The sequence below is a fragment of the Doryrhamphus excisus genome, linkage group LG4 (assembly GCF_037039965.1).
Source record: "Doryrhamphus excisus strain RoL-2023G ecotype Guam linkage group LG4, RoL_Dexc_Guam_v1.1, whole genome shotgun sequence".
NCBI lineage: Eukaryota > Metazoa > Chordata > Actinopteri > Syngnathiformes > Syngnathidae > Doryrhamphus > Doryrhamphus excisus.
The window spans coordinates 12,769,571-12,780,000 of NC_136360.1; the positions used below are offsets into that span (position 1 = coordinate 12,769,571).

Sequence of the window (10,430 nt, forward strand, 5' to 3'; positions counted from 1 at the left end):
GAAGCTGAGACTGTTGGTTCTCATTGATCCACGTTAGAATAAACTACAAAGGTTGAATGGAAAGGAGAGGATTCACCAACCATTGACTGAACCCTTTTCCAGTCACTGTAAGAGTATACCTGATGGTAAGAATGTAAAGCTAGGATCAGGGATTTGAACCTGGGACCTCTCGCACCCAAAGTGAGAATCATACCCCTAGACCAGAGGTAGGGAACCTATGGATCGGGAGCCAGGTAGGGCTCTTTTGATGACTGTATCTGGCGCTCAAGCATTTCTTACCACAATAAAAATTTACTTTTGCTAACATTTTAAAGTAAACCATCACAGAAATGACTGTTAAAAATAATATTCAAAATCAGAATGTAAAGCTAGGGCTCGTCCGGGATTTGAACCCGGGACCTCTCGCACCCTAAGCGAGAATCATACCCCTAGACCAACGAGCCATGTATACACTGTTATGACCCCACTTGCTCCAAAAATTGTCTTGTAGATATCTGGAAGATGAAATTTTGCTTGGATCAAATAGGGTCTACCGTGGTCAAACATCAAAAGAGCCCTTCTGGAGGTCCCTTCCTGCCTGTTGGTTCGCATTGATCCAGGTTAGAGTAAACTACAAAGGTTGAAGGGAAAGGAGCGGATTCACCATCCAACTGTTGACTTAACCCTTTTCCAGTCGTTGTTACAGTATACTTGATGGTAAGAATGTAAAGCTTGGGCTCGTCCGGGATTTGAACCCGGGACCTCTCGCACCCAAAGCGAGAATCATACCCCTAGACCAACGAGCCATGTATACACTACTGTGACCCCAATTGCTGTTATGACCCCACTTGCTCCAAAAATTGTCTTGACCAACGAGCCATGTATACACTACTGTGACCCCAATTGCTCCAAAAATTGTCTTGTAGATATCTGGAAGATGAAATTTTGCTTGGATCAAATAGGGTCTACCGTGGTCAACCATCGAAAGAGCCCTTCTGGAGGCCCCTTCCTGTCACTGAGAATGGCCAGCAGGGACCCTTGACTGGCAAATAAACCACCTTGTTCGACATGAGTACCCAATGTGTCTGTAGTTTCATTGATCCAGGTTAGAGTAAACCTCTAAGGTTGAATGGAAAGGAGAGGATTCACCATCCAACCGTTGACTGAACCCTTTTCGAGTCACTGTAAGAGTATAAACCACCTTGTTCGACTTGAGTACCCAATGTGTCTGTAGTGTCTCATTGATCCAGGTTAGAGTAAAGTACAAAGGTTGAATGGAAAGGAGAGGATTCACCATCCAACCGTTGACTGAACCCTTTTCCAGTCACTGTAAGAGTATACCTGATGGTAAGAATGTAAAGCTAGGGCTCATCCGGGATGGGAAAGGTTAACCGTTGACTGGCGCATCGATCACCTTGTTCACATGAGCACCCAATGTGTCTGGAGAGTCTCGGTCATGAAGGTTATAGTAAACTACAAATGATAAATAGAAGCATGAAAGTATACCCCATCCAACTGAACCCTTTTCCAGTCATTGTGAAGGTATACCTTATGGTAACAATGGGCTCGTCCAGGATTTGAACCCGGGACCTCTCACACCCGAAGCAAGAAACATACCACTAGACAAACGAGCCCTGCATACATCACAATGACCCTACGTGCTCGCAAAATTGTTTTGTAGATATCTGGAAGCTGAGTCTGTTGGTTCTCATTGATCCAGGTTAGAGTAAACTACAAAGGTTGAATAGAAAGGAGAGGATTCACCATCCAACCGTTGACTTAACCGTTTTCCAGTCATTGTTAAAGTATACCTGATGGTAGGGTCTTACCGTGGTCAACCATCGAAAGAGCCCTTCTGGAGGCCTCTTCCAGTCATTGAGAATGGCCAGCAGGGACCCTTGACTGGCTAATAAACCGCCTTATTCAACATGAGTACCAAATGTGTCAGTAGTGTCTCATTGATCCAGGTTAGACTAAACTGCAAAGGTTGACCCTACACTGGCACATCAATCGCCTTATTCAACTTGAGCACCCGATGTGTCTGTAGAGTCTCAGTCTTGAAGGTTATAGTAAACTCCAAATGTTGAATAGAAGCATGAAAGTATGCCCCTGTCTCATTGATCCAGGTTAGAGTAAACCTCAAAGGTTGAATGGAAAGGAGAGGATTCACCATCCAACCGTTGACTTAACCCTTTTCCAGTCGTTGTTAAAGTATACTTGATGGTAAGAATGTAAAGCTTGGGCTCATCCGGGATTTGAACCCGGGACCTCTCGCACCCAAAGCGAGAATCATACCCCTAGACCAACGAGCCATGTATACACTACTGTGACCCCAATTGCTCCAAAAATTTTCTTGTAGATATCTGGAAGATGAAATTTTGCTTGGATCAAATCGGGTCGACCGTGGTCAACCATCGAAAGAGCCCTTCTGGAGGCCGCTTCCTGTCTGTTGGTTCTCATTGATCCAGGTTAGAGTAAAGTACAAAGGTTGAATGGAAAGGAGAGGATTCACCATCCAACCGTTGACTTAACCCTTTTCCAGTCACTTTAAGAGTATAACTGAAGGTAAGAATGTAAAGCTAGGGCTCGTCCGGGATTTGAACCCGGGACCTCTCGCACCCAAAGCGAGAATTATACCCCTAGACCAACGAGCCATGTATACACTGTTTTGACCCCACTTGCTCCAAAAATTGACTTGTAGATATCTGGAAGATGAAATTTTGCTTGGATCAAATAGGGTCTACCGTGGTCAACCATCGAAAGAGCCCTTCTGGAGGCCCCTTCCTGTCACTGAGAATGGCCAGCAGGGACCCTTGACTGGCAAATAAACCACCTTGTTCGACATGAGTACCCAATGTGTCTGTAGTTTCATTGATCCAGGTTAGAGTAAACCTCTAAGGTTGAATGGAAAGGAGAGCATTCACCATCCAACCGTTGACTGAACCCTTTTCGAGTCACTGTAAGAGTATAAACCACCTTGTTCGACTTGAGTACCCAATGTGTCTGTAGTGTCTCATTGATCCAGGTTAGAGTAAAGTACAAAGGTTGAATGGAAAGGAGAGGATTCAGCATCCAACCGTTGACTGAACCCTTTTCCAGTCACTTTAAGAGTATACCTGATGGTAAGAATGTAAAGCTAGGGCTCGCCCGGGACCTCTCGCACCCTAAGCGAGAATCATACCCCTAGACCAACGAGCCATGTATACACTGTTATGACCCCACTTGCTCCAAAAATTGTCTTGACCAACTCATTGAGGATTCACCATCCAACCGTTGACTTAACCCTTTTCCAGTCATTGTTAAAGTATACCTGATGGTAGGGTCTTACCGTGGTCAACCATCGAAAGAGCCCTTCTGGAGGCCTCTTCCAGTCATTGAGAATGGCCAGCAGAGACCCTTGACTGGCTAATAAACCGCCTTATTCAACATGAGTACCAAATGTGTCTGTAGTGTCTCATTGATCCAGGTTAGAGTAAACTGCAAAGGTTGACCCTAGACTGGCACATTGATCGCCTTATTCAACTTGAGCACCCGATGTGTCTGTAGAGTCTCAGTCTTGAAGGTTATAGTAAACTCCAAATGTTGAATAGAAGCATGAAAGTATGGCCCTTCCAACCTGGGCCCTCTTACAGTCACTGTTAAAAATAATATTCAAAATCAGAATGTAAAGCTAGGGCTCGTCCGGGATTTGAACCCAGGACCTCTCGCACCCTAAGCGAGAATCATACCCCTAGACCAACAAGCCATGTATACATTGTTATGACCCCACTTGCTCCAAAAATTGTCTTGTAGATATCTGGAAGATGAAATTTTGCTTGGATCAAATAGGGTCTACCGTGGTCAAACATCAAAAGAGCCCTTCTGGAGGCCCCTTCCTGCCTGTTGGTTCGCATTGATCCAGGTTAGAGTAAACTACAAAGGTTGAAGGGAAAGGAGAGGATTCACCATCCAACCGTTGACTTAACCCTTTTCCAGTCGTTGTTAAAGTATACTTGATGGTAAGAATGTAAAGCTTGGGCTCGTCCGGGATTTGAACCCGGGACCTCTCGCACCCAAAGCGAGAATCATACCCCTAGACCAACGAGCCATGTATACACTGCTGTGACCCCAATTACTCCAAAAATTGTCTTGTAGATATCTGGAAGATGAAATTTTGCTTGGATCAAATAGGGTCGACCGTGGTCAACCATCGAAAGAGCCCTTCTGGAGGCCCCTTCCTGTCTGTTGGTTCTCATTGATCCAGGTTAGAGTAAAGTACAAAGGTTGAATGGAAAGGAGAGGATTCACCATCCAACCGTTGACTTAACCCTTTTCCAGTCACTTTAAGAGTATAACTGAAGGTAAGAATGTAAAGCTAGGGCTCGTCCGGGATTTGAACCCGGGACCTCTCGCACCCAAAGCGAGAATCATACCCCTAGACCAACGAGCCATGTATACACTGTTTTGACCCCACTTGCTCCAAAAATTGACTTGTAGATATCTGGAAGATGAAATTTTGCTTGGATCAAATAGGGTCTACCGTGGTCAACCATCGAAAGAGCCCTTCTGGAGGCCCCTTCCTGTCACTGAGAATGGCCAGCAGGGACCCTTCACTGGCAAATAAACCACCTTGTTCGACATGAGTACCCAATGTGTCTGTAGTTTCATTGATCCAGGTTAGAGTAAACCTCTAAGGTTGAAGGGAAAGGAGAGGATTCACCATCCAACCGTTGACTTAACCCTTTTCCAGTCGTTGTTAAAGTATACTTGATGGTAAGAATGTAAAGCTTGGGCTCGTCCGGGATTTGAACCCAGGACCTCTCGCACCCTAAGCGAGAATCATACCCCTAGACCAACGAGCCATGTACACACTGTCATGACCCCACTTGCTCCAAAAATTACCTTGTAGATATCTGGAAGATGAAATTTTACTTGGATCAAATAGGGTCTTACCGTGGTCAACCTCCGAAAGAGCCCTCCTGAAGGCCTCTTCCTGTCATTGAGAATGGCCAGCATACCCAAGGGTCTCATTGATCCAGGTTAGAGTAAACTGCAAAGGTTAACCTTTGACTGGCGCATCGATCGCCTTGTTCACATGAGCACCCAATGTGTCTGGAGAGTCTCGGTCATGAAGGTTGTAGTAAACTACAAATGATAAATAGAAGCATGAAAGTATACCCCATCCAACTGAACCCTTTCCAGTCATTGTGGAGGTGTACCTTATGGTAAGAATGCAAAGCTTGGGCTCGTCCGGGATTTGAACCCGGGACCTCTCACACCCGAAGCGAGAATCATACCCCTAGACCAACGAGCCCTGCACCATCCAACCGTTGACTTAACCCTTTTCCAGTCATTGTTAAAGTATACCTGATGGTAGGGTCTTACCGTGGTCAACCATCGAAAGAGCCCTTCTGGAGGCCTCTTCCAGTCATTGAGAATGGCCAGCAGAGACCCTTGACTGGCTAATAAACCGCCTTATTCAACATGAGTACCAAATGTGTCTGTAGTGTCTCATTGATCCAGGTTAGAGTAAACTGCAAAGGTTGACCCTAGACTGGCACATTGATCGCCTTATTCAACTTGAGCACCCGATGTGTCTGTAGAGTCTCAGTCTTGAAGGTTATAGTAAACTCCAAATGTTGAATAGAAGCATGAAAGTATGGCCCTTCCAACCTGGGCCCTCTTACAGTCACTGCGAACCCCGAGACCAACGAGCCATGTATACACTGCCATGACCCCACTTGCTCCAAAAACTGTTTTGTAGATATCTGGAAGATGAAATTTTGCTTGGATCAAATAGGGTCTACCGTGGTCAACCATCGAAAGAGCCCTTCTGGAGGCCCCTTCCTGTCATTGAGAATGGCCAGCAGGGACCCTTGACTGGCAAATAAACCACCTTGTTCGACATGAGTACCCAATGTGTCTGTAGTGTCTCATTGATCCAGGTTAGAGTAAACCTCAAAGGTTTAATGGAAAGGAGAGGATTCACCATCCAACCATTGACTCAACCCGTTTCGAGTCACTGTAAGAGTATAAACCACCTTGTTCGACTTGAGTACCCAATTTGTCTGTAGTGTCTCATTGATCCAGGTTAGAGTAAACTACAAAGGTTGAATGGAAAGGAAAGGATTCACCATCCAACCGTTGACCATTTTCCAGTCACTTTAAGAGTATAACTGATGGTAAGAATGCAAAGCTAGGGCTCATCCGGGATTTGAACCCAGGACCTCTCGCACCCTAAGCGAGAATCATACCCCTAGACCAACGAGCCATGTACACACTGTCATGACCCCACTTGCTCCAAAAATTGTCTTGCAGATATCTGGAAGATGAAATTTTGCTTGGATCAAATAGGGTCTACCGTGGTCAACCATCAAAAGAGCCCTTGTGGAGGCCCCTTCCTGTCATTGAGAATAGCCAGCAGGGACCCTTGACTGGCAAATAAACCACCTTGTTCGACATGAGTACCCAATGTGTCTGTAGTGTCTCATTGATCCAGGTTAGAGTAAACCTCAAAGGTTGAATGGAAAGGAGAGGATTCACCATCCAACCGTTGACTGAACCCTTTTCGAGTCACTGTAAGAGTATAAACCACCTTGTTCGACTTGAGTACCCAATGTGTCTGTAGTGTCTCATTGATCCAGGTTAGAGTAAAGTACAAAGGTTGAATGGAAAGGAGAGGATTCACCATCCAACCGTTGACTGAGCCCTTTTCCAGTCACTGTAAGAGTATAAACCACCTTGTTCGACTTGAGTACCCAATGTGTCTGTAGTGTCTCATTGATCCAGGTTAGAGTAAAGTACAAAGGTTGAATGGAAAGGAGAGGATTCACCATCCAACCGTTGACTGAACCCTTTTCCAGTCACTTTAAGAGTATAACTGATGGTAAGAATGTAAAGCTAGGGCTCGTCCGGGATTTGAACCCGGGACCTCTCGCACCCTAAGCGAGAATCATACCCCTAGACCAACGAGCCATGTATACACTACTGTGACCCCAATTGCTCCAAAAATTGTCTTGTAGATATCTGGAAGATGAAATTTTGCTTGGATCAAATAGGGTCGACCGTGGTCAACCATCAAAAGAGCCCTTCTGGAGGCCCCTTCCTGCCTGTTGGTTCGCATTGATCCAGGTTAGAGTAAACTACAAAGGTTGAATGGAAAGGAGAGGATTCACCATCCAACCGTTGACTTAACCCTTTTCCAGTCGTTGTTAAAGTATACTTGATGGTAAGAATGTAAAGCTTGGGCTCGTCCGGGATTTGAACCCGGGACCTCTCGCACCCAAAGCGAGAATCATACAACCTAGACCAACGAGCCATGTATACACTACTGTGACCCCAATTGCTCCAAAAATTGTCTTGTAGATATCTGGAAGATGAAATTTTGCTTGGATCAAATAGGGTCGACCGTGGTCAACCATCGAAAGAGCCCTTCTGGAGGCCCCTTCCTGTCACTGAGAATGGCCAGCAGGGACCCTTGACTGGCAAATAAACCACCTTGTTCGACATGAGTACCCAATGTGTCTGTAGTTTCATTGATCCAGGTTAGAGTAAACCTCTAAGGTTGAATGGAAAGGAGAGCATTCACCATCCAACCGTTGACTGAACCCTTTTCGAGTCACTGTAAGAGTATAAACCACCTTGTTCGACTTGAGTACCCAATGTGTCTGTAGTGTCTCATTGATCCAGGTTAGAGTAAAGTACAAAGGTTGAATGGAAAGGAGAGGATTCACCATCCAACCGTTGACTGAACCCTTTTCCAGTCACTTTAAGAGTATACCTGATGGTAAGAATGTAAAGCTAGGGCTCGCCCGGGACCTCTCGCACCCTAAGCGAGAATCATACCCCTAGACCAACGAGCCATGTATACACTGTTATGACCCCACTTGCTCCAAAAATTGTCTTGACCAACTCATTGAGGATTCACCATCCAACCGTTGACTTAACCCTTTTCCAGTCATTGTTAAAGTATACCTGATGGTAGGGTCTTACCGTGGTCAACCATCGAAAGAGCCCTTCTGGAGGCCTCTTCCAGTCATTGAGAATGGCCAGCAGAGACCCTTGACTGGCTAATAAACCGCCTTATTCAACATGAGTACCAAATGTGTCTGTAGTGTCTCATTGATCCAGGTTAGAGTAAACTGCAAAGGTTGACCCTAGACTGGCACATTGATCGCCTTATTCAACTTGAGCACCCGATGTGTCTGTAGAGTCTCAGTCTTGAAGGTTATAGTAAACTCCAAATGTTGAATAGAAGCATGAAAGTATGGCCCTTCCAACCTGGGCCCTCTTACAGTCACTGTTAAAAATAATATTCAAAATCAGAATGTAAAGCTAGGGCTCGTCCGGGATTTGAACCCAGGACCTCTCGCACCCTAAGCGAGAATCATACCCCTAGACCAACAAGCCATGTATACATTGTTATGACCCCACTTGCTCCAAAAATTGTCTTGTAGATATCTGGAAGATGAAATTTTGCTTGGATCAAATAGGGTCTACCGTGGTCAAACATCAAAAGAGCCCTTCTGGAGGCCCCTTCCTGCCTGTTGGTTCGCATTGATCCAGGTTAGAGTAAACTACAAAGGTTGAAGGGAAAGGAGAGGATTCACCATCCAACCGTTGACTGAACCCTTTTCCAGTCACTTTAAGAGTATAACTGATGGTAAGAATGTAAAGCTAGGGCTCGTCCGGGATTTGAACCCGGGACCTCTCGCACCCTAAGCGAGAATCATACCCCTAGACCAACGAGCCATGTATACACTACTGTGACCCCAATTGCTCCAAAAATTGTCTTGTAGATATCTGGAAGATGAAATTTTGCTTGGATCAAATAGGGTCGACCGTGGTCAACCATCGAAAGAGCCCTTCTGGAGGCCCCTTCCTGTCTGTTGGTTCTCATTGATCCAGGTTAGAGTAAACTACAAAGGTTGAAGGGAAAGGAGAGGATTCACCATCCAACCGTTGACTTAACCCTTTTCCAGTCGTTGTTAAAGTATACTTGATGGTAAGAATGTAAAGCTTGGGCTCGTCCGGGATTTGAACCCGGGACCTCTCGCACCCAAAGCGAGAATCAAAGGGTTGAATGGCCAGCAGAGACCCTTGACTGGCTAATAAACCGCCTTATTCAACATGAGTACCAAATGTGTCTGTAGTGTCTCATTGATCCAGGTTAGAGTAAACTGCAAAGGTTGACCCTAGACTGGCACATTGATCGCCTTATTCAACTTGAGCACCCGATGTGTCTGTAGAGTCTCAGTCTTGAAGGTTATAGTAAACTCCAAATGTTGAATAGAAGCATGAAAGTATGGCCCTTCCAACCTGGGCCCTCTTACAGTCACTGCGAACCCCGAGACCAACGAGCCATGTATACACTGCCATGACCCCACTTGCTCCAAAAACTGTTTTGTAGATATCTGGAAGATGAAATTTTGCTTGGATCAAATAGGGTCTACCGTGGTCAACCATCGAAAGAGCCCTTCTGGAGGCCCCTTCCTGTCATTGAGAATGGCCAGCAGGGACCCTTGACTGGCAAATAAACCACCTTGTTCGACATGAGTACCCAATGTGTCTGTAGTGTCTCATTGATCCAGGTTAGAGTAAACCTCAAAGGTTTAATGGAAAGGAGAGGATTCACCATCCAACCATTGACTCAACCCGTTTCGAGTCACTGTAAGAGTATAAACCACCTTGTTCGACTTGAGTACCCAATTTGTCTGTAGTGTCTCATTGATCCAGGTTAGAGTAAACTACAAAGGTTGAATGGAAAGGATTCACCATCCAACCGTTGACCATTTTCCAGTCACTTTAAGAGTATAACTGATGGTAAGAATGTAAAGCTAGGGCTCGTCCGGGATTTGAACCCAGGACCTCTCGCACCCTAAGCGAGAATCATACCCCTAGACCAACGAGCCATGTACACACTGTCATGACCCCACTTGCTCCAAAAATTGTCTTGCAGATATCTGGAAGATGAAATTTTGCTTGGATCAAATAGGGTCTACCGTGGTCAACCATCAAAAGAGCCCTTGTGGAGGCCCCTTCCTGTCATTGAGAATAGCCAGCAGGGACCCTTGACTGGCAAATAAACCACCTTGTTCGACATGAGTACCCAATGTGTCTGTAGTGTCTCATTGATCCAGGTTAGAGTAAACCTCAAAGGTTGAATGGAAAGGAGAGGATTCACCATCCAACCGTTGACTGAACCCTTTTCGAGTCACTGTAACAGTATAAACCACCTTGTTCGACTTGAGTACCCAATGTGTCTGTAGTGTCTCATTGATCCAGGTTAGAGTAAAGTACAAAGGTTGAATGGAAAGGAGAGGATTCACCATCCAACCGTTGACTGAGCCCTTTTCCAGTCATTGTTAAAGTATACCTGATGGTAGGGTCTTACCGTGGTCAACCATCGAAAGAGCCCTTCTGGAGGCCTCTTCCAGTCATTGAGAATGGCCAGCAGAGACCCTTGACTGGCT

At 45.5% G+C, this 10,430-nt stretch overlaps 15 non-coding genes across 15 annotated transcripts; all 15 read right to left on the reverse strand.

Annotated features, from left to right (window-relative positions):
- Positions 1–371: 371 nt before the first annotated feature.
- Positions 372–443, reverse strand: trnap-agg (transfer RNA proline (anticodon AGG)). The gene has a single exon. It is a non-coding gene; the product is annotated as a tRNA-Pro (tRNA).
- A 270-nt stretch (positions 444–713) lies between these two features.
- Positions 714–785, reverse strand: trnap-ugg (transfer RNA proline (anticodon UGG)). Its single transcript has one exon. It is a non-coding gene; the product is annotated as a tRNA-Pro (tRNA).
- Positions 786–2,219: 1,434 nt separating this feature from the next.
- Positions 2,220–2,291, reverse strand: trnap-ugg (transfer RNA proline (anticodon UGG)). Its single transcript has one exon. It is a non-coding gene; the product is annotated as a tRNA-Pro (tRNA).
- Positions 2,292–2,561: 270 nt separating this feature from the next.
- Positions 2,562–2,633, reverse strand: trnap-ugg (transfer RNA proline (anticodon UGG)). Its single transcript has one exon. It is a non-coding gene; the product is annotated as a tRNA-Pro (tRNA).
- A 1,019-nt stretch (positions 2,634–3,652) lies between these two features.
- On the reverse strand, positions 3,653–3,724 carry trnap-agg (transfer RNA proline (anticodon AGG)). The gene has a single exon. It is a non-coding gene; the product is annotated as a tRNA-Pro (tRNA).
- Positions 3,725–3,994: 270 nt separating this feature from the next.
- trnap-ugg (transfer RNA proline (anticodon UGG)) lies at positions 3,995–4,066 on the reverse strand. The gene has a single exon. It is a non-coding gene; the product is annotated as a tRNA-Pro (tRNA).
- A 270-nt stretch (positions 4,067–4,336) lies between these two features.
- trnap-ugg (transfer RNA proline (anticodon UGG)) lies at positions 4,337–4,408 on the reverse strand. The gene has a single exon. It is a non-coding gene; the product is annotated as a tRNA-Pro (tRNA).
- A 340-nt stretch (positions 4,409–4,748) lies between these two features.
- trnap-agg (transfer RNA proline (anticodon AGG)) lies at positions 4,749–4,820 on the reverse strand. Its single transcript has one exon. It is a non-coding gene; the product is annotated as a tRNA-Pro (tRNA).
- Positions 4,821–5,200: 380 nt separating this feature from the next.
- On the reverse strand, positions 5,201–5,272 carry trnap-cgg (transfer RNA proline (anticodon CGG)). Its single transcript has one exon. It is a non-coding gene; the product is annotated as a tRNA-Pro (tRNA).
- Positions 5,273–6,157: 885 nt separating this feature from the next.
- On the reverse strand, positions 6,158–6,229 carry trnap-agg (transfer RNA proline (anticodon AGG)). The gene has a single exon. It is a non-coding gene; the product is annotated as a tRNA-Pro (tRNA).
- A 632-nt stretch (positions 6,230–6,861) lies between these two features.
- trnap-agg (transfer RNA proline (anticodon AGG)) lies at positions 6,862–6,933 on the reverse strand. The gene has a single exon. It is a non-coding gene; the product is annotated as a tRNA-Pro (tRNA).
- Positions 6,934–7,203: 270 nt separating this feature from the next.
- Positions 7,204–7,276, reverse strand: trnap-ugg (transfer RNA proline (anticodon UGG)). The gene has a single exon. It is a non-coding gene; the product is annotated as a tRNA-Pro (tRNA).
- A 1,019-nt stretch (positions 7,277–8,295) lies between these two features.
- Positions 8,296–8,367, reverse strand: trnap-agg (transfer RNA proline (anticodon AGG)). The gene has a single exon. It is a non-coding gene; the product is annotated as a tRNA-Pro (tRNA).
- Positions 8,368–8,637: 270 nt separating this feature from the next.
- Positions 8,638–8,709, reverse strand: trnap-agg (transfer RNA proline (anticodon AGG)). The gene has a single exon. It is a non-coding gene; the product is annotated as a tRNA-Pro (tRNA).
- A 1,088-nt stretch (positions 8,710–9,797) lies between these two features.
- On the reverse strand, positions 9,798–9,869 carry trnap-agg (transfer RNA proline (anticodon AGG)). The gene has a single exon. It is a non-coding gene; the product is annotated as a tRNA-Pro (tRNA).
- Positions 9,870–10,430: the final 561 nt, after the last annotated feature.